At 46.0% G+C, this 25371-nt stretch overlaps 1 protein-coding gene and 1 long non-coding RNA gene across 2 annotated transcripts in view; both read left to right on the forward strand.

Moving 5' to 3' along the window:
- Positions 1-24662, forward strand: part of LOC139263243 (uncharacterized) — a 35429-nt gene extending 10767 nt beyond the window's left edge. Inside the window, exons 2-3 of the long non-coding RNA XR_011593070.1 lie at positions 9089-9154; positions 24643-24662. This is a non-coding gene — a long non-coding RNA (uncharacterized lncRNA). The remainder of the gene's footprint in view (positions 1-9088; positions 9155-24642) is intronic.
- Positions 1-25371, forward strand: part of LOC139263242 (uncharacterized) — a 188934-nt gene that overhangs the window by 76951 nt on the left and 86612 nt on the right. The window lies entirely within an intron of this gene.

Genomic DNA, 25371 nt, shown 5'->3' on the forward strand with positions numbered 1-25371 from the left:
GATGCTGAAGGAGCTATTGAACCATTTAGCACAATCATGATTTCTTTAGATCTCACATTAATAACTATCGGCAAGGAAAAGATACTAGCAAATATTTAAATCAATATTGAATGTATGCTGGTCCCTATCCAGACTTCATCTTTTATTTTATTTTTCAGCTGATGAATATTTTTGGATAGGAAAATAATTCTGCATTAAGAACCTGCACCGTTCTCTCCCAGCCCGTCTTTCATATGTCGCATCTTATCTTGATTTTAGTTCCTACTAGCTCATATTATCTTTGAATCTCTATCTCTTGCTCCTTCTCTTGCTCTCTCTTTCCTCCCTCTCTTTCTCCTCCCCTTTTTTGTCTTTTAACTTCTTTTCTCCTCCAATCGAGTATTGTTCCATGCTGGGAAGGTGTCACCTGTGGTTCAGTGGTAACAATGTCATCTGAGTCAGAGGGCTTGGGTTCAAGGCCCAATCCTGAGACTTGAGCGCATAGTCAAGGCTGACACTTCAGTGCAGTACTGAGGGAGTGCTGTACGATCGGAATGAGATGTTAAACTGATATCTCGGGTGGATCCCACAGCACTATTTGAAGAAAAGAGGAGCTCTCCTGCTGCGCCGACCAACATTTATCCATCAACCAACACCACTCACAGATTTTCTGGGATCTTGTGAAATTTTCTTGTGTATTTTTTAGTTGCCATGTTTGCCTACATTATAACAGTGACTATATATCAACTGCACTTATTTATTATTCGTTCCTGGGATGTGGGCACCGCTGGCAAGACCAGTATTTATTGCCCATCCCTAATTGCCCTTGAGAAGATAGAAACATAGAAACATAGAAAATAGGTGCAGGAGTAGGCCATTCGGCCCTTCAAGCCTGCACCGCCATTCAATGAGTTCATGGTTGAACATGCAACTTCAGTACCCCATTCCTGCTTTCTCGCCATACCCCTTGATCTCCCTAGTAGTAAGGACTACATCTAACTCCTTTTTGAATATATTTAGTGAATTGGCCTCAACAACTTTCTGTGGTAGAGAATTCCACAGGTTCACCACTCTCTGGGTGAAGAAGTTTCTCCTCATCTCGGTCCTAAATGGCTTACCCCTTATTCTTAGACTGTGACCCCTGGTTCTGGACTTCCCCAACATTGGGAACATTCTTCCTGCATCTAACCTGTCTAAACCCATCAGAATTTTAAACGTTTCTATGAGATCCCCTCTCATTCTTCTGAACTCCAGTGAATACAAGCCAAGTTGATCCAGTCTTTCTTGATATGTCAGTCCCGCCATCCTGGGAATCAGTCTGGTGAACCTTCGCTGCACTCCCTCAATAGCAAGAATGTCCTTTCTCAGATTAGGAGACAAAAACTGTACACAGTACTCCATGTGTGGCCTCACCAAGGCCCTGTACAACTGTAGTAACACATTCCTGCCCCTGTACTCAAATCCCCTCGCTATGAAGGACAACATGCCATTTGCTTTCTTAACCGCCTGCTGTACCTGCATGCCAACCTTCAATGACTGATGTACCATGACACCCAGGTCTCGTTGCATCTCCCCTGTTCCTAATCTGTCACCATTCAGATAATAGTCTGTCTCTCTGTTTTTACAACTAAAGTGGATAACCTCAGATTTATCCACATTATACTTCACCAGCCATGCATTTGCCCACTCACCTAACCTATCCAAGTCACTCTGCAGCCTCATAGCATCCTCCTCGCAGCTCACACTGCCACCCAACTTAGTGTCATCCGCAAATTTGGAGATACTACATTTAATCCCCTCGTCTAAATCATTAATGTACAATGTAAACAGCTGGGGCCCCAGAACAGAACCTTGCGGTACCCCACTTGTCACTGCCTGCCATTCTGAAAAGTATCCATTTACTCCAACTCTTTGCTTCCTGTCTGCCAACCAGTTCTCAATCCATGTCAGCACACTACACCCAATCCCATGTGCTTTAACTTTGCACATTAATCTCTTGTGTGGGACCTTGTCGAAAGCCTTCTGAAAGTCCAAATACACCACATCAACTGGTTCTCCCTCGTCCACTCTACTGGAAACATCCTCAAAAAATTCCAGAAGATTTGTCAAGCATGATTTCTCTTTCACAAATCCATGCTGACTTGGACCTATCATGTCACCTCTTTCCAAATGCGCTGCTATGACATCCTTAATAATTGATTCCATCATTTTACCCACTACCGATGTCAGGCTGACCGGTCTATAATTCCCTGTTTTCTCTCTCCCTCCTTTTTTAAAAAGTGGGGTTACATTGGCTACCCTCCACTCCATAGGAACTGATCCAGAGTCTATGGAATGTTGGAAAATGACTGTCAATGCATCCGCTATTTGCAAGGCCACCTCCTTAAGTACTCTGGGATGCAGACCATCAGTCCCTGGGGATTTATCGACCTTCAATCCCATCAATTTCCCCAACACAATTTCCTGACTAATAAGGACTTCCCTCAGTTCCTCCTTCTTACTAGACCCTCTGACCCCTTTTATATCCGGAAGGTTGTTTGTGTCCTCCTTAGTGAATACCGAACCAAAGTACTTGTTCAATTGGTCTGCCATTTCTTTGTTCCCAGTTATGACTCCCCCTGATTCTGACTGCAGGGGACCTACGTTTGTCTTTACTAACCTTTTTCTCTTTACATATCTATAGAAGCTTTTGCAGTCCATTTTAATGTTCTCTGCAAACTTCCTCTCGTACTCTTTTTTTCCCTCCCCTAATCAAACCCTTTGTCCTCCTCTGCTGAGAAGGTGAGCCACCTTCTTGAACCACTACAGTCCATGTGGTGAAGGTATTCCCACAGTGCTGTGAGGAAGGAGTTCCAGGACTTTGACCCAGCGACGATAAAGGAACAGTGATATATTTCTAAGTCAGGATGGTGTGTAACTTGGCAGAGAACTTGCAGTTATGGTGTTCCCATGTGTCTGCTGCCCTTGTCCTTCTCGTTGGTGAAGATCACAAGTTTGGTTGGTGCTGTCAAAGAAGCTTTGGCGAGTTGCTGCAGTGCATCTTGTAGATGGCATACACTGCAGCCATGATACGTGGGTGGTGGAGGGAGTGAATGTTGAGGGTGGTGGAGGGAGTGAATGTTGAAGGTGGTGGATGGAGTGCTAATCAAGCGGGCTGCTTTGTCCTGGATGGTGTTGAGCTTCTTGAGTGTTGGTGGAGCTGCATTCATCCAGGCAAGTAAAAAGTGTTCCATCACACTCCTGACTTGTGCCTTGTAGATGGTGGAAAGACTTTGTGGAGTCAGGAGGTGAGACACTCGCCGCAGAATACCCAGCCTCTGACCTACTCTTGTGGTCACATTATTTATGTGGCTGGTCTAGTTAAGCTTCTGGGCAAGGTGATCCCCAAGATATGGATGGTAAGGGATTCGGTGATGGTAATGCCATTGAATGTCAAGGGGAGGTGGTTAGACTCTCGCTTGTTGGAGATAGTCATTGGCTGGAATCTTCCCAGCCCTGCGAGTGCAGGTTTGGAGATGGGCCCGCACTCAAAATGGCCCTGATTGCCAGCAGGTCGGGATCCCACTCTGAACCCACCTCCGTGTGAGTTTCTGACTGTTTGGATCGCAGACCGACAGCAAGCTGCAGGGTAGGTAATTAACATAATTAAAAGGTACTTAAATGCTAGTTAAGAGGCTTAAAAGCAGGCACTTGCAATTTTACCCAGCTTTTGAGGGGTTTGCCGTCCGTCGGTTCTCACACCTGATAAGTGTGTCGCGTTCTCAGTGACTCTATTGCTTTGGCTAGTTGACAGCTGCAGAAACATAGAAACTAGGTGCAGGAGTTCGCCATTCGGCCTTTTGAGCCTGACCACCATTCAATAAGATCATGACTGATCATTCATCTCGGTACCCCTTTCCTGCTTTCTCTCCATACCCCTTAACCATAAGGGCCATATCTAACTCCTTCTTGAATATATCTAACGAACTGGCATCAACAGCTCTCTGTGGTAGAGAATTCCACAGGTTAACAACTCTCTGAGTGAAGAAGTTTCTCCTCATCTCAGTCCTAAATGTCTTACCCCTTATCCTTAGACTGTGACCCCTGGTTCTGGACTCCCCCACCATCAGGAACATTCTTCCCGCATCTAACCTGTCCAGTCCCGTCAGAATCTTATATGTTTCTATGAGATCCCCTCTCATTCTTCTAATCTCCAGTGAATACAGGCACAGTCGATCCAATTTCTCATATGTCAGTCCTGCCATCCCGGGAATTAGTCTGGTGAACCTTCGCTGCACTCCCTCAATAGCAAGAACGTCCTTCCTCAGATTAGGAGACCAAAACTGAACACAATATTCCAGGTGAGGCCTCACCAAGGCCCTGTACAACTGCAGTAAGACCTCCCTGCTCCTGTACTCAAATCCCCTAGCTATGAAGGCCAACATACCATTTGCCTTTTTCACCGCCTGCTGCACCTGCGTGCCAACCTTCAATGACTGATATACCATGACACCCAGGTCTCATTGCACCTCCCCTTTTCCTAATCTGCTGCCATTCAGATAATATTCTGCCTTCCTGTTTTTGCCACCAAAGTGGATAACCTCACATTTATCCATATTATACTGCATTTGCCATGCATTTGCCCACTCACCTAACTTGTCCAAGTCACCCTTCAGCCTCTTAGCATCCTCCTCACAGCTCACACTGCCACCCAGCTTAGTGTCATCTGCAAACTTGGAGATATTACACTCAATTCCTTCATCTAAATCATTGATGTATATTGTAAATAGCTGGGGTCCCAGCACTGAGCCCTGCGGCACCGCACTAGTCACTGCCTGCCATTCTGAAAAGGACCCGTTTATCCCGACTCTCTGCTTCCTGTCTGCCAACCAGTTCTCTATCCACGTCAATACATTACCCCCAATCCCATGTGCTTTAATTTTGCACACCAATCTCTTGTGTGGATCTTGTCAAAAGCCTTTTGAAAGTCCAAATACACTACATCCACTGGTTCTCCCTTGTGCACTCTACTAGTTACATCCTCCAAAAATTCTAGAAGATTTGTCAAGCATGATTTCCCTTTCATAAATCCATGCTGACTTGGACCGATCTTGTCACTGCTTTCCAAATGCGCTGCTATTTCATCTTTAATAATTGATTCCAGCATTTTCCCCACTACTGATGTCAGGCTAACCGGTCTATAATTGCCCATTTTTTCTCTTCCTCCTTTCTTAAAAAGTGGTGTTACATTAGCTACCCTCCAGTCCATAGGAACTGATCCAGAGTCGATAGACTGTTGGAAAATGATCACCAATGCATCCACTATTTCTAGGGCCACTTTCTTAAGTACTCTGGGATGCAGACTATCAGGCCCTAGGGATTTGTCAGCCTTCAATCCCATTAATTTCCCTAACACAATTTCCTGACTAATAAGGATTTCCTTCAGTTCCTCCTTCTTGCTAGACCCTCGGTCCCCAATATTTCCAGAAGGTTATTTGTGACTTCCTTCGTGAAGGCAGAACCAAAGTGTTTGTTCCCCATTATAAATTCACCTGATTCTGACTGCAAGGGACCTACGTTTGTCTTCACTAATCTTTTTTTTGGTATAAAAGTGGCATAAAAGCTACCATTTCGCAGCTGTTCACTTTCCAATGTCAGAAGCTGAAGCCTTCAGGTTTTGGAAGAAACTTTTGAGCTGTATGTACTTTGGAAGTGTTTGTGGTGAACTCTCTATTCACCATCACCTCCTTGGAGCAAACTTTCTCACCATTGACCGCTACCTCACCTGCCTTCTATTCCAGCAGCATCTTGGTCCTTAGAATCCGACCACGATCAGCCCCAACACCACCACCAACAACACCAACCTTCCCCGCAATCACCTGATGCTGCACAGTACACCGGGCATCAGCACCTGACCACATTGATGACTGCCACATAATGCACCAGGTTGGCACCAGCTCCATATAGCATCTCTACAATGTCCAACCCATTCCTTTCACACTCTTCACCATTGTGCAGGGTATCCTTCTGTCTCACCATTCACTACAACTCACTAAGCCACTTCCAAAGGTGCCTATAAATCTGTCCAAGAACACAAAGTGCTAAAAATAAAGATTTCAATGTTTGACAACACATCAACATAAACTTTACATGAACATTGGCTAAAGGACCCAAGTGTGTTGTTAGTTGGTATGATTGGACAAGGATGAGGGTAAGTGTGAAGGGTGGCTAGTGAAATGGGGAACTGATAGTGTAGATAGATAGAGAGAGAGGGATGGATGGAGGTGCAAGGTCAGTTGGTGTGAGTAAGGATGTGCAGGAGTAGGGTAGGGAAGGCAGAGTGATGGGGATGTGATGAGTGGCACAGCAGGATGAGGTCGAGTGTGGCTTTGCAGTAACGTTTTGTAATCTAATGAGATCATTGAAAGGTTTGTGCCACTAAAGCCAGCTCCTCCAAACGATATCCCTGCTTGTGCCCTCCTGTGCAAAGTACAACCAGGCTGCATTGGTCTTCTGGAGAGGTCTCCTCCATCCATTGGTATCTGGAGGGAGTATTGGAAGAGCCTGTGTGCAGCTGTGCAGCTTTATGCAGTGTTTTTCAGTGTTTGCAGCAGTTCAATGCTGCAAAACACTGACAGAAGAACTGTCAAAAAAAAGTTGAGAATGCTCGCTGTAAGGAAACCGGCTGATGGTGCATCATCAGATGATGTCATCAGATCCTCTTCCAGTTAATTGGCCGGGAAACCTGCAGGCTGGGCTTAACAAACGGCAGCCATGGAAGATTGAAGGGAGAGGGTGGGCTGCACTTTCGAGTGGGTTTGCCATGCTGCACCAATGCCGCCCGCATCGAACTCGTCTCTGTTGGTGAAATCTCAGCCATTGTGTGGCACGAATGTTACGTGCCACTTATCCAACCCAAGCCTTAATGTTGTCCAGGTCTTGCTGCATGCAGGTATCTGAAGTGGGTTGTAGGGCTGGAGGAGGGTAATAGGGCTTAATGACATGTACTTTAGGATGTCCTGATGAGAGGCACTATATAACTTGCCCCCAGGTTTCATTGTTCTCTTCCTCTATCCTTTTTCATCTTAGTTTTACTTTTGTTTCATTCAGACGTTTCTTTTATCTCCTTTTTATTTCTCAATGTAACTAACTGTATTTTCTTTCTATTTCTTCCTGGTTTCTAGTTAGTTTCTATTAGTGTGTATTTGTTTTGACTTGTTTCAATTTTCTTCAAGTCCTTCAATTTATCAAAAAGTCAGAATTCTCCAATATCAGAGAATTTGATAGTGAAATGAATTGAACTCTGAGCCATTAATGTGAGAATTATATTTTTTTAATTTTAGATAAGTTCAATTTTTCACATCATGATTTTTTTAAATCCATAGCGTCATGTTCAAAGCTCAGGAGCCCAAATTGAAAGTAAATCTGGTTTCAAAAAAGTGTACTATTAGCTGAAACCAAATCGGCACAGTATTTGGGTTTATACAACAAAGCACCTGACTGTTCCTCGACTGCCGCACTGCTGCTGCAAGTCATCTAATCGGACTTTATTGAATTGAGTCTGTGCATCCTTTTACTGCATTATTATCTAAGCTTGTGTACCTAATCCATCTATGAGGTATTAGTCTAGCATTTTATTTTCCTTAAAATAGGGATGTCTCAACTATTATAATTTGTTTTTTTTTTATGAAGCCTTAAAAGCCTTTCTCTTAAGCCGCTGTGGAACCTTGTTCAAAGATACTGCTTATAAGATACATTGAAATTTTAAAATTATCATCCTTGTTTTCAAATCCCTCTATGACCTCGCTCCTCTCTATCTTTGTAACCTCCTCTAGCCCTAGAACCCTCCAAGATATCTGCACTCCTCCAATTCTGGCCTCCTGAACATCCCGATTATAATTGCTCCATCATTGGCGGTCATGCCTTCAGCGGCCAAGGCCCTAAGCTTTGGAATTCCCTCCCTAAACCTCTCTGCCTCTTTCCTCCTTTAAGACACTACTTAAAACCTACGTCTACGACCATGCTTTTGGTTAACTGCCCTAATAGCTCCTTATTTGGCTGGCTGTGAAATTTTGTTTGATAACACTCCTGTGAAGTCCCTTGGGAAATTTTACTACGTTGAAGGCGCTATATAAATACAAGTTGTTGTTGCTCATTGATCTTCCTGCGGCATTCAACATTGTCATTCACACTAACCGCTATGCTACCCTTGCTTAGTGTTCTACCGCCTTAGGATTGCCCATGTGTGGTTGCACTCCTACCTATCACAGTGCAGCCACTGTATCTTTAGCAGAGTCAACATGGATTTATGAAGTGGAAGTCATGTTTGACAAATTTGCTGGAATTCTTTGAGGATGTAACGACCAGGGTGGATAAGTGGGAACCAGTGGATGTGGTATATTTGGACTTGACAAGGTGCCACATAAAAGATTACTGCACAAGATAAAAAGTCACGAGGTTGGGGATAATATATTAACATGGATAGAGGATTGGCTAACTAATAGAAAACAGAGAGTCAGGATAAACGGTTCATTCTCGTGTTGGCAATCAATACTGGTGGGGTGCCACAGGGATCAGTGCTGGGACTCCAACTATTTACAATCTATATTAACAACTTGAATGAAGGGACTGAGTGTAACTTGGAAAGCTTGCTGGCGATACAAAGATGGGAGGAAAAGCAATGTGTGAAGAGGACACAAAAAACCTGCCAAAGGCTAAGTGAGTGGGCAAAAATTTGACAGATGGAGTATAATGTTGGAAAGTGTGGGTTATGCACTTTGGCAGAAAAAAAATCGAAGAGCAAGTTATTTTTTAAATGCAAAAAAATTGCAAAGTGCTGCAGTACAGCGGGTTTGGGGGTCCTGGTGCATGAAACACAAAAGGTTAGTTTACAGGTACAGCAAGTGATAGAAACATAGAAAATAGGTGCAGGAGAGACAGGATGGTGAGGTGGAATGTTCCCTCTAATTTGTTTTTCGGGTGTGTGGTCTCTTTAATGGGTTGTGCGGCCCATTCAAATTTTCATGCATGCGTGGTTCCTTGCATTGAAAAGCCGGTGAACAGCCTGCACGGGATGTCCAGACCGCCGTGTAGCTTAATGGTTCATGTCCTCCTCCCATTCCTTTTCCAGACCAAGGAGGATGCCTAGAAGATGTCCATGACTAAGCACTCCCTTTCTCCTGGTGACTCCTATAAGGTGGAGTAGCACAGCACTTACTCTTTTTAGGTGAAGTCCTCAGAGAACTTACGGAATAGGTCTTGACAAAGTGTCTCGGGGGCCGGAATATTCCCAGCCCTGTGAGTGTGGGTTTGGAGGCAGGCCCGCTGTCAAAATGGCCCTGATTGGCAGCGCATCGGAAGTCTGCTCTGAATCCGCCTCCTTGTCAGTTTCTCAAGTACCGGGTCTGCCGGCAGATCGCAGACCCGACACCAAGCGACGGGCCAGTCAATTAAGATTGTTAAGAGGCACTTTTAAAAGGTAATTTAAATGAATTTGACCAGGCACTTACCATTTTACCAAGTATCCACTGTCACCTCCTTGGAGCAACCTCTCTCACCATTGACAGATCGCTTCTGTCATCTCAACTTCAGCTACCATTTATTCCAGCAACATCGGCGCCCTTGAAAAAAATCTCACCTTGGTCCTCAGAATCCCAACACCAACATCACTAAACATACCAACATCACCAACACCACCAACCTTCTCTACAATCAACTGATGCTGCACAGTATACAGGGCATCAGCACCCGACCACATTGTTGCCTGGGAGGTCAATGATGGCCTCACCATGGCCACATTTCACTTGAAGTTGTACACCCTGACTACCACATGATGCGCCAGGTTGGCACCACCCTACACCAGCTCCATAAAGCATCCCTACAATGCCCAAGCCATTCCTTTCACACTCATCTCCATTGTGCAGGGTATCCTTATGTCTGACCATTTACTACAACTCACTAAGCCACTTCTAAAAGGTGCACACAAATCTATCCAAGAACACAAAATGTTGAAAATAAAGATTTCAATGCTTGACAACACATTAGCAGAAACTCTACATGAATATTTGCTAAAACCCTCAAGTGCCTTCCCTTGTGTTTTGTTAGTTGATATGCTTGCACTAAGATGAGGGTGAGTGTGAGGGGTGGCTAGTGAGATGGGGATGTGATAAAGAAGATCGAGAGGGATGGGTGGAGGTGCAAAGCAAGTTCGTGTGAGTAAGAATGTGCAGGGTTGGGCTAGGGAAAGCAAAGTGATGGGGATGTGATGAGTGGCACAGCAGGATGAGGTTGAGTGTGGCTTTGCAGTAACGTTTCGTGATCTACTTGGATCATTGAAACGTTTGCGCCACTGCAGCCAGCTCCTCCAGATGACATCCCTGCTTGTGCCCTCCTGTGCACTGTGCAACCAGGCTGCATTGGTGTCCTTGGGAGGTCTCTTCCGTCCATTTGGAAGGGAAGAATACTTCCCTGCGTGCTGTGACTCCCTCAGTAAGCATCTGGAGGGAGTCATGGGAGAGCCTGGGTGCAGCCATGCACCTTTGTGCAGTGCTTGTTAGTGTTTGCAGCACCTAAATGCTACAAAACACTGACAGAAGAACTGCCAAAAAAAAGTTGACCATGGTCCCTTTAAGGAAAACGGCTGATGACTCATCATCAAATGACGTCATCAGACCCACTTCCTGTTAATTTTCCGTGAACCTCGCAGGGCGGGCTTAACCAGCCCAATCTAGGGAAGATTGTTGAGAGGGCAGACTGGAGCCGAAAGTGTCTTCCCTATACGCCAGCAATGCCAGCCATCCCGGACTCACCAGTTGGCAAAATCATGGCTAGAAAGTCTCTTGTGTGTTTCAGAGGTCCTTTTCACAGCTCCAGCAGTAAGTGAACATTAAAAGGTGAGTATTCAAGAAAGGAGGGAGAGAGAAAACAGGGAACCATAGGCCAGTTACCCTGACATCAGGACGGGAAAATGCTAGAATCTATTATTTGGGACGTGGTAACAGGGCACTTAGAAAATCATATGATCAGGCAGAGAACAAACCAACTAAAACTAGCAGAAACTTTTCCAATGCCCTTCTTGACAGCTACACGAACTCCACAAACTCAAACTTTTCCGACAAACCACTGTCCTCATTCTGTTCCTCTTGAGCATCATTCTGGTCTTCATTAACCTACATTTACTCCTTGTCCCCTCAATAATTTGTTTCCAAAATCCTGGTCCTTATCTAAAAATGTATCCATGGCCTAACCCCAATAACCTCTGCAACCTTCCCCCACCTTCTCTCTCATCCTTTACACTTTGGTCCTTTACCTCTAACCTTCTGTGTGTTCCTTCCTTTGGTCCACCAATGGTAGCAGAACTATCTCCCCCCTCATCTTTAAAGCTGTTTAAAATCCAACTATTCAACCTATCCTAACTTTATCAACTGCTCCTTGAGATCCATTTTTCCTATGTGAAACACTTTGGGAACACTTTCTACATCTAGGAATAGTTTATGAGACCAGCATGCTTGGTGCTGACATTGGGTGCATGCCAAAGTGGAAAAATGTTTAATTGCCCTCATTTCGAGCATAAAAAATCACTTCAAATATAAAAAAAAAATCTAACTGGATCAATGATGTTACCTAACCATTGTCTCAAAGCTGCTGTTAATGTCTCTGGACTGAGGGCCTTGTGGCATTGCAAATGTTTGAAGTGCAACATTAATAATAATAATTTGCTCTCCATAGTGGTACAATGTAAGATTAAAGTTTACCACACATTTTTACATATAACTAATTAGTGTTAATGATACAGATCATGGTAATAATATGATTTACTGGCAAGTATCCAGGGATGATTATTCCATGTTTTCCTAACCCGAAAATTCACCTTGGAACATTCTCTTCCTTTTAATGACTTTTCAGAATTTACAGAATATATTTTCAGACGTTTATTGAAAGGTTCAAAACTGTGCCTGTCGGTGTGCGTACAGTTAGTGTGCTTCAAAGGCTCATGCCTAATGTATAGCCACTATTTCTATCAGAGTAATAATTGAGGCCATTAATCAGAAGAAAATGTGCTATTTTTAGAATCTACATTAAGAGTCTTTCGCATTCTTACATATATCCAACAAAGCTCCACATCAGCAGATAATGTTATTGTAAAGGATGTTAGATTATTTTAACTCTTATGAACCATACATTCCTTGCCATATGTGTTTGTTTTTAAAAACAATTCCCACAGCCAAGTACCTGCCAGAAATACTAATCTGTGTGACAAACAAGATCATTTTAATTTCTTTTACTAATTAATTGATTTTGGAATTACATTGTTAAAAATCTCCTGTGGATGGTTTAATATAAATAAAACTCAGCTTTTTTAGCTTTATAGCACAATCATCATTTTTAATCGCTCAGTGATTAGTAAGCAGAGTTACGAGGTTTGTGATGTTAGTCTGTTATTTGTCAATTAAATTACATAGAATTACAGAGAATGTACAATACAGAAACAGGCCAACTCGAGTTTATGCCCCATACAAGCCTTCTCCCACCTTATCAACATATACTTTTATTCCTTTCTCCCTCATGTGTTTATCTAGCTTCCCCTTAAATGCATCTATGCTATTCACCTCAACTACTCCCTCTGGTAGTGAGTTCAACATGACATAGGATATACAGCACAGAAACAGGCCATTCGGCCCAGCTAGTCCATACAGCGTTTATGCTCCACTCAATCCTTCTCCTGTCTTTCCTCATCGAACTCTATCAGCATAACCCTCTGTTCCCTTCCCCCTTATATGCTTATCTAGTCTCTTAAATGCATCTATACTATTCACTTCAACCACTTCCTGTGGTAGTGCTTTCCATATTCTCACCACTCTCTGGATAAAGACGTTTCTTCTGAAGTCCCTATTTGATTTCTTGGTGACTATCCTGTATTGATGACCTCTAGTTTTGCTCTTCCCCACAAGTGGAAACACTCTCTATCTACTCTATCAAAACTTTTCATAATTTTAAAGACCTCTATTAGATCACCGCTCACCCTTCTCTTTTCAAGAGAAGAGACCCAGCCTGTTCACCCTTTCCTGATAGGTATACCCTCGCATTTCTGCTATCATCCTTGTAATTTTTTTTGCATCCTCTCCAATGCCTCTATATCCTTTTTGTAATATGGCAACCAGAATTGTACGCAGTCCTCCAAGTGTGCTCTAACTAAAGTTCTATACAAGCTAAACATAACTTCTCTGATTTTCAATTCTATCCCTGTAGAAGTGAACTCCAGTGCTTTGTTTTGCGTTATTATGGCCTTATTAACCTGCGTCGCTATTTTTAGTGATTTGTGTATCTGTACTCCGAGATCCTATTCCTCCTCTACCTCATTTAGACTCTTAGGGGGGAATTTTCTGGGAGCTCAGTGGGCACGATCGGTGGCGGGTCGAGTGGGAACGGTTTTTTTTGACAGCGGGTTGGAATCACGCGCCTTTACCAAATGTCGGCTTTGTCAACGCTGAGCAGACCCGACATACAGCGGCGGGAAAGGCAATTGAAATCATTAGTAGCTTGTTTACAGTCACTTAACAGTGCTTTTTTCCCAGCTTTTTGAATTTGACAGGTCGCCCACCAGATTTCTACTGTGTCTAGAACTCGTCAGTGAAGCTGAGGTGGGAGGTCACTTGCCATTGTTTCAGCTGATGAGTTGACAGCTTCAAATGTCAAGTTAACACTCCCAGCTGATTCAGATATTTTTCCTTAGCCACTAGCTTCTCTTCTGCATTTCCACTACCGATTCAGAATGCTGTAATTCTCCATCCAGTCTGACCTCATTACCTCTTCCATCATTGACAGATTGCTTCTGTCATCTCTACTTCACTTGCAATCGATTACATCAACATTTTACACTTTCTCCCCTTGGTCCTCAGAATCCGACCACTGGGCTCACAACCATCAACATCACCAGGCACATCATAGAAACATAGAAACATAGAAAATAGGTGCAGGAGTAGGCCATTCGGCCCTTCTAGCCTGCACCGCCATTCAATGAGTTCATGGCTGAACATTCAACTTCAGTACCCCATTCCTGCTTTCTCGCCATACCCCTTGATCCCCCTAGCAGTAAGGACCTCATCTAACTCCTTTTTGAATATATTTAGTGAATTGGCCTCAACAACTTTCTGTGGTAGAGAATTCCACAGGTTCACCACTCTCTGGGTGAAGAAGTTCCTCCGCATCTCGGTCCTAAATGGCTTACCCCTTATCCTTAGACTGTGACCCCTGGTTCTGGACTTCCCCAACATTGGGAACATTCTTCCTGCATCTAACCTGTCTAACCCCGTCAGAATTTTATATGTTTCTATGAGGTCCCCTCTCATTCTTCTGAACTCCAGTGAATACAAGCCCAGTTGATCCAGTCTTTCTTGATAGGTCAGTCCCGCCATCCCGGGAATCAGTCTGGTGAACCTTCGCTGCACTCCCTCAATAGCAAGAATGTCCTTCCTCAGGTTAGGAGACCAAAACTGTACACAATACTCCAGGTGTGGCCTCACCAATGCCCTGTACAACTGTAGCAACACCTCCCTGCCCCTGTACTCAAATCCCCTTGCTATGAAGGCCAACATGCCATTTGCTTTCTTAACCGCCTGCTGCACCAGCAGCACTAATCTTCTCTGCAATCAACTGATGCTGCACAGGACATAGGGCATCAGCACCCGACCACATTGATGCCCGGGACACCAGAGATGGCCTCACCATAGCCATATTTACTTCACTTGATGCTGTAAACCCTGGCTGCCACATGATGCGCCAGGTTGGCACTGTTGTGTATGGAGAAAGAGTCAGACTGAACACTGTGAGCTCAAAATAAATTGTGACCTTAGTCTTTTATTGCAGGTCTCCAGAGTGCCTCTCCAACCTGTGAAGCCTCCTTAAATACCTGTGCTTCCAAGGGATTATGCGATTCCTTGAGACTCCAGGGGATGAGCCCTCTGGTGGCTGTACAGAGTAAACAAGTATACATATATAACAACACTCCCCCCACTGCCGCCCCCCCCCAAAGTCAATAGTGTAACTGTTTACAATGTGAGTCGATCTGGGGCCCTTCTTGCCCTGGTTGATCATCGCGGTGTGAAAGTTGATGTTGTTGAATCATTTGTTGGGCCCTCACTGTGCTGCTGGCCTTGCTGGGCAGCGTGATGTGTTGGGCCCCGCTGGGCTGCTGTGGATGATGGGTTCTGCTTCGTAGCCAACCGTGGTGCCGGTTGCCACTGGTGTGTATGTTGGGGGATCAACAACGGTAGGGTCCAAAGTGGGTTGCTCAGGATAGTTCGTGAATCTGAATTTGATTTGGTCCAAGTTTTCCGGTGAATGAGTCCATTTGAAAGTTTGACCCAAAACACCCTGCTCCCGTCTTTGGCCACGACAGTGCCGGGAAGCCACTTGGGACCTTGTCCATAATTTAATACAAATACAGGATCATTGATTTCAATCTCGCGTTACACATTTGTGCTATCATGGTATGCACTTTGTTGAAACCGCCTGCTCTCCACCTGTTCATGTAGATCAGGGTGAACTAATGAGAGCCTTGTCTTGCGTGCTCTTTTCATGAGCAGTTCAGCAAGTGAGATCCCAGTGAGTGAGTGGGGTCTCGTGCGGTAGCTAAGCAGGACTCGGGATAGGCGAGTCTGCAGTGAGCCTTTAGTTACCCTCTTCAAGCCTTGCTTGATGGTTTGCACTGCTCTCTCTGCCTGACCATTGAACACTAGTTTAAACGGGGCAGATGTGGCATGTTTGATCCCGTTACGGGTCATGAATTCTTTGAACTCAGCCCTGGTAAAACATGGTCCGTTTCGCTCACCAGGACATCGGGTAGGCCGTGTGTAGCAAACATGGCCCGCAGGCTTTCAGTAGTGGCAGCGGACATGCTAGCCGACATTATCTCACATTCAATCCACTTGGTGTATGCGTCTACAACCACAAGGAACATTTTATTCAAGAACGGGCCTGCATAGTCGACGTGTACCCTAGGCCACGGTTTGAAGGGCTAAGACCATAAACATAGCGGCGCCTCCCTGGGTACATTGCTTAACTGTGAGCATGTGTTACATCAGTGAACGCAGGACTCTAAGTCCGCATAGATACCGGGCCACCACACGTACGATCTGGCTGTCGCTTTCATCATTACGATGCCTGGGTGGATACTGTGGAGGTCATTGAAGGTGTCTCTGCCCTTCTTGGGGACCACTACTCGATTGCCCCACAGAAGGCAGTCTGCCTGTATAGACATTTCATCTTTGCGCCGCTGGAACGGCTTTATCTCTTCCTGCATTTCCACTGGGACACTGGACCAGTTCCCATGAAGCCCACAGCTTTTGACTGGAGATAATAAGGGGCCCTGGCTTGTCCAGGTTTTGATCTGCCAGGCAGTGATGGGTGATTGCTCACTCTCAAATACTTCCATAACCATGGCTAGGCTAGATCTGCGGGCTGCACCATTTCCACCCCTGTGATGGGCAATGGCAGCCTACTGAGAGCATCGGCGCAGTTTTCTATGCCTGGCCTGTGGCGGATGGTGTAGTTGTATACGGACAACGTGAGCGCCCATCTCTGGATGCGAGCCGATGCGTTGGTATTTACTCTCGGAGAACAGGGATATGTGTGGCTTATGGTCAGTTTCCAATTTAAATTTTTGCCCAAACAAGTATTGATGCATTTTCTTTACCCCATAGATGCTAACGCTTCTTTCTCAATCATGCTGTAGGCTCTCTCAGCCTTAGACAGACTCCTGGATGCATAAACAACCGGTTGCAGTTTCCCAGTTTCATTAGCTTGTTGCAATACACACCCTACGCCATATGACGACGCATCACATGCTAGTACCACATGGATCATACAACACAAGCAATTTGTTTGGTAATAACAATTTTCTCGCTTTTACAAAGGCATTTTCTTGGCTTTTGCCCCAAACCCATTCGTCCCCTTTTCGTAGTAAGACATGTAGTGGTTCTAACAGTGTGCTGAGACCTGGTAAAAAGTTATCAAAGTAATTCAAGAGTCCCAGAAACGACCGCAGCTCTGTCATGTTATGTGGACTCGGTGCGTTCTCGATTGCCTCCGTCTTCGCGTTGGTGGGCTTGAAGCCGTCCGCTGCAATCCTCCTTCCCAAGAGCTCCACTTCAGGCGCCAGGAAGCCACACTTCGAGTGTTTTAACCCGAGCCCCACGCGGTTGAGTCGACTAAGAACCTCCTCCAGGTGCTGCAGATGCTCGACTGTGTTCCGACCTGTGACCAAGATGTCGTCCTAGAAGACCACGGTGTGCGGGACTGACTTCAGTAAATTTTCTATGTTTCTCTGGAATATCGCCACCGCCGATCAGATTCCAAATGGGCATCTGTTATAAACAAAGAGACCTTTGTGCGTGTTGATGCAGGTGAGAGCCTTTGATGATTCCTCCAGTTCCTGCGTCATGTAGGCTGAAGTCAGATCCAGCTTCGAGAACATCTTTCCTTCTGCCAGCGTTGCAAAGAGGTCATTGGCTTTTGGTAGTGGGTATTGGTCCTGCAGGGAGAAATGATTGATAGTTACTTTGTAATCACCACAGATTCTGACGGTGCCGTCTCCCTTGAGGACTGGGACGATAGGACTGGCCCACTCATTGAACTCAAATCGGGGAAATGATGCCCTCTCTTTGCAGCCAGCCAAGCTCGATCTCTACCCTTTCATCATGTACGGTACTGCTCTTGCCTTGTGATGCATGGGTCGCGCCCCCGGAATTAGATGGATCTGCACTTTTGCTCCTTGGAATTTCCCGATGCGTGGTTTGAATAGTGAAGGAAATTTGTTTAAGACCTGGACATACGAAGTGTCGTCAGTGGGCGACAGTGCTCGGATGTCGTCCCAGTTCCAACGTATCTTTCGCAGCCAGCTCCTGCCGTGCAGCATGGGACCATCGGCCGATACCACCCAGAGTGGTAGCTTGTGCACCGCTCCACTGTAGGAGACCTTTACGGTAGCACTACCGATTACAGGAATCAGTTCTTTCGTGTAAGTTCTTAGTTTCGTGCAAACTGGAGTTAAGACTGGCCTCGAGGCCTTGTTGCACCACAACCTTTCGAAAGTCTTTTTGCCCATGATGGACTGGCTCGCGCCCATGTCCAGCTCCAGTGACACCAGGAGTCCATTTAGTTCAACATTCAGCATTATCGGGGGACAATTTGTGCACCCCATGTACCTCTGCCTCCTCGATCTAAGGCTCTGGTTCATCGTGATCCTCCGTGGATCTGTCCTTCTCTGCAACATGCCGGTTTGCATGTTTAACAGGCATTGCAGCTTGCCTGCACACTCGTTGCAGTTTTCCCATTGTTCCACAGCCCTTGCAAACGTGCTCTTTCAATCAGCATGAATTGGAAACGGTGATCACCCCCGCCAACAAGGTGTTAATGGCCTTGCATTCATCACCCTTGATGGTGGACTCAGACATCTGTAGACATGCAGCTGCAGGTATGTGTGACCTGCCCTGTACATTACGATTTGAAAACAACATCACTTTGTTCACAGTACTTGTAGCAGCACTTGTGTGCTGAGAGATTTGCTTCATATTGTCACTAGTGCCAATGAACACCTGGGCTATCGCTATGGCCTTACTCAAGGTTGGGGTCTCTACAGTCAAAAGTTTGCGAAGTATGGTTTCGTGGCCAATGTCAAGTACGAAAAAGTCTCTGAGCTCGTGCTCCAAATGTCCTTCAAATTCGCAAGGTGTCTTAGCTCGGCGACATAACTTACCACTTCCTGGCCTTCAGACCTTTTGTAGGTGTAGAACCGGTACCTTGCCATCAGAATGCTTTCCTTCGGGTTCAAATGCTCTCGGACCAGTGTGCACAAATCGTCATACAATTTCTCCGTTGGTTTCGCTGAAGTGTGCAGATTCTTCATGAGGCCATATGTTGGTGCCCCACAGACGGTGAGGAGGATCGTCCTTCGTTTGGCAGCACTCTCTTCCCCATCTAGCTCATTGGCCACGAAGTATTGGTCGAATCGCTCCACAAAAGTTTCCCAATCATCTCCCACCGAGAATTTCTCCAGGATGCCCACTGTTCTCTGCATCTTTGGGTTCGCTATCTGTATCTCGTCGCCAGTTGTTGTGTATGGAGAAAGAGTCAGTCTGAACACTGTGTGCTCAAAGTAAAGTGTGACCTTAGTCTTTTATTGCAGGTCTCCAGAGTGCCTCTCCAACCTGTGAAGCCTCCTTAAATACCTGTGCTCCCAAGGGATTATGGGATCCCTTGGGACTCCAGGGGATGATCCCTCTGGTGGCTGTACAGAGTAAATACAAGTATGCATATATAATAGGCACCACCCCATATCAACACCATAAAGCATCTCTGCAATGCCCAAGCTATTCCTTTCCCATTATCAGCATTGTGGAGGATACTCTTATGTCTCACCATTCACTGCAACTCAATAAGCCACTTCCAAGGGTGCACAGAAATCTGGAAATAAAAATAATTTGTTTTTTTTCATAATTGCAGTGTGTAAAGTGCCTAAAAATGTGATTTGCAGAAACAGACACAAGGAGCTGAATTTTGTGTATCAGTGTGACCAGACTGCATCCAGACCAGGGTTTTAAATCAAATCAAATTGGGATGGCTTCACTGAGTGTGTGATCTTCCCCACCTGATTTTCGTCTCTGCATTCTGTCTGTAATATCCTTACACCTTACTATAGAATCACACGAGGCATGTACTGCAGACAAGGTCACTACGTGACCTGAACCTTTATTCCCAGGACCAAGAAGTGCTGACCTTGCGTGGGACCTCCCTTTATATACCTGCATGACCAGGTGAGGAGTGTCTCCCACAAGTTCAAGGTGTGCATTTCTCAGATGTATACAGTGTACAGTGTTGTTACATAAAGGTTACAGTTATGTGAAGGTTACAAACATGACATCACCTCCCCCCCAACGTCTTTGGTCAAAGATTGAGTCTTTCAGGCGGTTGACGCTCTCTCGTGGAGCGCCGCAGTTGGGACTCTGGTGGTTGGGTCTTGGCATGCGTCTCTGTCGCCTGAGGTGATTCCGGCCTGTCCGGCCTGGCCTGGTGAATGTCCTTGTTGCTCGTTCACTGGCAGTGGTGTGGGTAACATCTCATGATCTTCCTCAGGTTCCTCAGCGTCCATGCTGAACCTTTTCTTTACCTGGTCCAGATGTTTGCAGCATATCTGCCCATTGTTAATTCTGACCACTATGACCCTATTCCCTTCTTTGCCAATTACAGTACCCTCAAGCCACTTGGGTCCCAAAGCATGATTGAGAACGAATACAGGGTCATCGATTTCTATGCATCTCCCCACTGAGTTGCGATCATGGCACTCGATTTGGGACTGGCGCTTGCCCTCAACAATGTCTGACAGGGCTGGCTGAATGAGGGACAGCCACGTTTTAAGCGTGCGTTTCATGAGTAGTTCCGCGGGCGGGACTCCCGTGAGCGAATGCGGGTGGGACCTATAGGCCAGCAGGAGGTGCGATAGGCGGTACTGAAGGGAGGGTCCTTGAATCTGGAGCATGCCCTGTTTTATGATTTGAACCGCACATTCTGCCTGGCCATTGGAAGCCGGCTTGCACGGTGCTGTCCTGACGTGTTTGATACCATTACCCAACTCCTGGAATTCATAGCTAGTGAAACACGGGCCATTGTCGCTAACCAGGATGTCCGGCAAGCTGTGGGTCGCAAAGACCATACGCAGACTCTCCACAGTGGTGGATGTCGTGCATGAATTCAATATGATGCACTCGATCCATTTCGAGTATGCATTGACAACAATCAGGATCATTTTCCCCCAGGCTGAGGGAGGCCTCCCTGGGGGCATTTCCCAGCTGAGCACACGTCGTGCACTTGCGAACCCAGTGTTCCAGATCTGAGTCAATTCCCGGCCACCATACATGTGACCGGGCAATGGCCTTCATGAGCACGATGCCTGGGTGACCGCTGTGGAGTTCCCTGATAAATGCTTCCCTTCCTTTCTGGGGCATGTTGACCCGGCTGCCCTATAGCAGGCAGTCGGCTTGGATGGAGAGCTCGTCCATCCGTCTTTGAAACGGTCTGACCTCCTCGGGGCACGCACCGTGTGCGGGCGCCCAATCCCCAGTCAGGACATATTTCTTTCAGGGATAGGAGGGGATCTCTGTTGGTCCAGATTTTGATCTGGTGGGCTGTGATGGGGGAGCCTGCGGTATTGAAAGCCTCAACGGCCATGACCATCCGCGCTTTGCTCCGACGCCCCCTCAGTGCTCGCCAGTGGAAGCCTGCTGAGCGTGTCAGCGCAATTTTCGGTGCCTGGCCGGTGCCGTATGGCGTAGTCATACGCAGCCAGCGTGAGGGCCCACTGCTGTATGCGAGCTGACGCATTGGCATTGACAGCCTTACTGTCGGACAACAGGGATGTTAACGGCTTGTGGTCCGTTTCTAACTCAAACCTCCTGCCGAAAAGGTACTGGTGCATCTTTTTCACCCCGTAAACACATGCGAGTGCTTCCTTTTCAACCATCCCATATCCCCGTTCTGCCTGGGAAAGCGACCTGGAGGCAGAAGCCACAGGTTGGAGTTGGCCCTCATCATTATCTGCTGCAACACGCACCGAACCCCATAGGATGATGCATCACACGTTAAAACTAGTTTCTTACAGGAGTTGTACAAGGTCAACAGCTTGTTAGAACAAAGAAGGTTCCGCACCCGATTGAAAGCCCGTTCTTGACAGTCCCCCCAAGACCATTTGCAACCCTTACGCAGGAGCACGTGTAGCAGCTCCAACAATGTACTTAAGTTCGGTAGAAAGTTCCCGAAGTAGTTCAAGAGTCCCAGGAATGATCGCAACTCCAATGTGTTGCCGGGCCTGGGCGCAAGACGGATCGCCTCCATTTTGGATTCGGTAGGCCGGATCCCGTCTGTGGCAACCCTCCTGCCCAAAAACGCGATCTCTGGGGCCAAAAACGCACACTTGGACTTCTTTATTCGCAAGCCTACCCGGTCCAGTCGGCGTTGCACCTCCTCCAGGTTGTGGAGGTGTTCCTCGGTGTCTCGACCCATGATTAGGATGCCATTTTGGAATACGATTGTTCCAGGAATGGATTTAAGCAAGCTTTCCATGTTCCTCTGGAAGATAGCGGCCGGTGAACGAATGCCAAACGGACACCTGTTGTAAACAAATAGCCTCTTGTGCGTAGTGATGGTGGTCAGAAGCTTGGATTCTTCAGCCAGTTCCTGAGTCATGTAGGCTGAAGTGAGGTCAAACTTGGTGAACAGCTTGTCACCTGCCAGTGTGGCAAAAAGATCCTCCGCTCTCAGAAGCAGGTATTGGTCTTGTAGTGACACTCGGTTGTAGTTGCCACAAATCCTGACCGAGCCATCCGCTTTAAGGACAGGAACGATGGGGCTTGCCCAGTCACTGAATTCAACAGGTAAAATTATGCCCTCTCTTAGCAGCCTGTCCAACTCACACTCAATTCTCTCATGCATCACATACGGCACGGCTCTGGCTTTATGGTGCACTGGTCTGGTGTCCGGGGTGATGCGTATCACTACTTTGGTGCCCTTAAAAGTCCCGACACCTGGTTGAAAAAGTGACTCGAATTTCTATAGGACCTGTGAGCATGAACTTGGCTCCACAGATGAAATGGCATGCACATCCCCCCATTTCCAGTTCATCTCGGCTAACTAGCTCCTCCCCAAGAGTGCGGGACCATTCCCCGGGATAATCCAGAGTGGCAGCCGGTTCTCCGATCCATTGTGTGTAACCGCCAAGTTTGCACTGCCTAGCACTGGGATGATCTTTCTGGTGTACGTCCGTAGCTGCGTGTCAAAGCGTTCCAATTTGGACTTGTTAGCTTTGAGTGGCCATAGTTTTTCAAATTGTTGGGCACTCATAAGTGACTGGCTGGCTCCTGTGTCCAGCTCCATGCATACCGGGATGCCATTTAATAGGACTTTCATCATCATAAGTGGTGTTTTGGTATACGAGCTGTGGATGTCTGCCACATGAACCCACTGGACTTCAGTGTCCATAGCTTTGCCCCAAGCATCAACCTGCCTTGCAGACCCCTCGCCTGGTTCCTCTGCCTCGTAAACTAGCCTCACTATGGGCTTTCTGCACATTCTGGCAAAATGTCCACTGAAGTTACAGTTTCTACAGATAAATTGTTGAAACCTACAGATTTTCGCAGCATGTCTGCCACCGCACCTCCAGCATGAGCTGAGAGTGTTGTGAACAAAGGAACTGTTACCAGGCATTCCTCTCTGATTGTCTCTTTGATTACTCCTGAGCACTCTGTTGGTGAGTGTCAATGGTCCCATCCCGGGACGCATTGTCCCTTGTGATGCATGAATTGCCGATCCCCCTGCCATTGTCTCTGTTGCTGGCCCACCCTAGAGTCTGTTGCTGCCTGGGCGGTGTCGAATTGCCCTTGCCTGCCTGCGGGGTTCTGAGTCCGTTTACAATATTAACTCCCTGGTCCATTGCCATGTTGGAACCAGGGCTGCGCGTGTAAATTATCTTGGTCTCCTCTTCCCCTGTCATGAAGGTCTGAGCTATCAACGCTGCCCTTTCCAAAGTCAAGTCCTTGGTCTCAATAAGCTTCCTGAAAATCCCGGCATGACCAATGCCCTTAATGAAGAAATCCTTAACATCTCCCCCCTGCTGATGTCTGTGAACTTACAGAGGCTGGCCAAATGCCGAAGGTCCGCAACGAAGTCCGATATGCTTTGTCCCTCCCGACATCGGTGTGTATAGAACCAGTGCCGGGCCATGTGTATACTGCTCTCCCGTTTGAGGTGTTCACCGATCAGTGTGCTGAGCTCTTCAAAGGACTTGTCTTCCAGCTTCTCGGGTGCGAGCAGGTCTTTCATCAGCGCATACATCTTGGATCTACAGCTGGTCAGTAGATGCGCCCTCCACTTGTCAGCCGCTTCCTCTCCCAGCCAGCCCTTCATGACAAAGCTCTGCTGGAGCCTCTCAATGAACTCATCCCAGTCCTCACCAACCCAGTACCATTCCTCTGTGCTACCGGTGGCCATCCTCGTGGGTCGTTTCTCGTCGCCAAATGTAGTGCCCTTACACCTTACTATAGAATCACACGAGGCATGTACTGCAGACAAGGTCACTACGTGACCTGAACCTTTATTCCCAGGACCAAGAAGTGCTGACCCTGCCTGGGACCTCCCTTTATATACCTGTATGACCAGGTGAGGAGTGTCTCCCACAAGTTCACCCCCTGTGGTCAAGGTGTGCATTTCTCAGGTGTATATAGTGTACAGTGTTGTTACATAAAGGTTACAGTTATGTGAAGGTTACAAACATGACACTGTCTACTTGATAATTTACCCCTTTCTCTGTAATGTTAAACCACAGTTAAGGTACATTACTTTAATTGTGGGCTATATCACTTATATGTTCATCCATTTTTTTCCTCAAAGGCAAGTGGTTGCTTTAAGGAAAATTGGGTCTATTTTTCTTCCATTGAGGGACACAATTTTTTTTACATATCTGATTGTGACAAAATCCATGTATATTCAATACTTTATTCTTGTCACCAAGTGTTGAACATACAGGATTTCTGTCACAATCAGATGTAATCTGAGTTCAGTTTCCAGTGGACATTTTGTGGTTAGATATGAACTTCTGCTTCCATCTGCCAGCAAGCTGCCGGTTTCCATCCATTTCAGGTGAATAGCTGAATGGCGACATATCGACAAGGCCGAGGAATTAAAATACTCCGAGCCTGAAAACTGGGCTTCCCCACGTGTCCGAAACCCACTGGGAATTAAAATCGACTTCATCATTCGGCTTCCTGTGAGCAACACCACCGGAATGTATGTATGTGTGTGTGTGTATGTAGCTAATGCTGTAGTTATTTACCACTAAATGTAGTCGTACTTTATAGTTTTTCAGCTAACTCTCCTAAAGATGATGGCAGGTTTTAAAAAACAACACGAGCAGAGATCAGAGAAACATCCAGTCCAGTCTCTTTCACTCTTGTAGCTAATAAAATCATCTGAACCCTTCGGTGAAATTGTAGCCTGACTGCTTACTCCCAGTAATCCATAATTTGATATATTAAATCACCAGAACTTTATTTGTAGGGGAGGGGAAATACTGAGATTTATGGAGTGTATTTATGGCTTTAGTTCCAAGAATGTCTGCAGAGCGGCATCTGTGACTCTTGTGCAAACAGATGTGCAAGGCTTATATGATCTACTGTGGTTAATTAAAAAATATATATTCTCTTTAAATCACAAAAGGTCCATGGGAAAGTAAACTCTGTTGAGTTTCCATTCAAATTTTTTTTTTTAAATATCTGATTGTGATAGAATCCATGTATATTCAATACTTTATTCTTGTCACCAATTGTAGCAATGCTAAAAATGGAAGGAAATTAAAGCAACTTTTCGAGA

Source organism: Pristiophorus japonicus, chromosome 4 (genome assembly GCF_044704955.1).
Source record: "Pristiophorus japonicus isolate sPriJap1 chromosome 4, sPriJap1.hap1, whole genome shotgun sequence".
Taxonomy (NCBI): Eukaryota; Metazoa; Chordata; class Chondrichthyes; family Pristiophoridae; genus Pristiophorus; species Pristiophorus japonicus.